Source organism: Halichoerus grypus, chromosome X (assembly GCF_964656455.1).
Source record: "Halichoerus grypus chromosome X, mHalGry1.hap1.1, whole genome shotgun sequence".
In the NCBI taxonomy this organism is placed as follows: Eukaryota; Metazoa; Chordata; class Mammalia; order Carnivora; family Phocidae; genus Halichoerus; species Halichoerus grypus.
In genome coordinates, this window is record NC_135727.1 from 101,436,544 (window position 1) to 101,438,421 (window position 1,878).

General features: G+C 48.3%; 1 pseudogene; it reads right to left on the reverse strand.

The window, feature by feature from the left end:
* Positions 1–258: 258 nt before the first annotated feature.
* Positions 259–1,289, reverse strand: LOC118522774 (melanoma-associated antigen B16 pseudogene; annotated as a pseudogene).
* Between the last annotated feature and the right edge of the window lie 589 nt (positions 1,290–1,878).

Genomic DNA, 1,878 nt, shown 5'->3' on the forward strand with positions numbered 1-1,878 from the left:
AATCTCATTATAACATTAAATGTATGATCAATATCTTTAATAAACTTGGAGATTTTGAAGCTAATTAAATCTATATTAAAGAAACAATATTTGAACAAATACATATGTTAAAAAAGAATAAATTTTCAAGTTACATAATAATATAGGAACACATAGGCATATATACTGTGTTCCTTTCAGCCCCAACTCAGACCTAAATTCTATGAACACTAACTGCCCTTTTACAAACACAAAGTGAAAAACCTGCCTCAGGCTTCTCTAGGAGCAAGAGAAATGAATGGACTTGGCCCTAGAACTTGCAGTGGCCACAGAAGCAGAGACAGACCTGGCTGAAATTCTGGCTCGGGCTCTCTCTTCTTCATCTTGCAAAGCCTCCTCATACTGAGATGGGAAAGAACTCGGGTCAGTCCTCTGAAACTTGGCCATCAACTCCAGGACTTTCAACTTGGTGGTTCAGCGTGGGCTCTCGGGCCCCACAGGAATTCAAACTGTGCGGGATCCCTGTTGGCCACCTGCCGGTACTCCAGGTACTTTTCCTTCACAAAATCTTTGGTGATGAGCTTCCTGGGCTCCCCAAAGATGGAGTGCTTCCTCCCAGCATATACCCCCGTCAAATTCAGCGCTTCCCAGACTTCCTCTTCAGTGGCACTGTTGCCCTTCATGAAGATCACACCCAGGATAAAGATCAGGATGCCGGTCTTGGGCATGCCCTCTTCACCACCCAGCACCCCATCATAGGTGAGGCCCAATTTGATGAAGAGGCCATAGCAGTGGTTGATGGGATCCACTCTCTTCACATCAAGGCCAAAGACCATCTCCATGTGCTCAGCGGCTCTCAGGAAGATCTCAGTGAAGTGGTCTTCAGACTCTTTGATGACAATCTGCATGTCTGCCTTTGTCACTAGCTCTTTCATGTGATACTTGAACAGCATGAAATTGACCAACGAAATCACCTTCTTATCTACAGCATCCATGGACACATTCCTGGGGTCAGGCCCAGCCCATGAGGTGCTATCCTCTTCTTGGCTCCTGGAGCCCTCATTCAATTCACTTGATGAGGTGGTTGTGATGGCAATGGAAGATGAGCAGAAACTCTGATGACTCTCAGGGGTACTGGGTTGACCAGCATCAGGAGCCTCCTCTGAATTGCCAGGCATCAGAGGATAAGAGGAGAGATGGGTCTCTTCCAGAGCCCTGGAGACCTGTACAACTTCCATATCTTGGATCTCACTGAAGGTCTGAAAGCACTGATCGTATAAGCATCGTGGATTCTTTTGGTTCTGAAGCATGGTGACTTTTATGAGTGGCAATAGACAGGAGTGAGGACAGGGGAGTGGGCAATGGGGAATCACAGCCTAAGAGGAAGAAGGAGATGTGAATGGCCTCAGCTGCTAAACTCCACTGGGGTGGCTCTGATAAAACTGCCTCCAATGGACTTCTCCCGACAACACTGTTATAGGGCCTCACAGGTCTCCCAACCTCTTGGTTGCTATGTCCCTGAAGAGCAATGAAGGAGGATGTCTGAATGCTCCTGAGGATGCAGCCAGCAAACCCAGGCTGAGAATTCTCAGAGATCGCAGTAAGCACGTGTGGTGGGGCTCTAGACAGCCATTTCTGTTCTGAGGAGGGTGGACCCATCGGTCCTCACTCAGGTTCATTAACTTGGCATTCAGTAGGGCCCGGTGTACCTCCCTTATACTAATATGGGGTGGTCCCCGAAGACCAAAGTCACATCTCCCAAGACAACTGATGGAGGAACCTCCTCCAGAAGGCCTACCTGGGGTTTCCCAGGGCTGACAGCAGGACCTAGACTGTGTGGAGGCTATCTATACTGCTGTTGGTAGTCCCCCCACACCCCGGTTCTCACTTAGTTGCCTC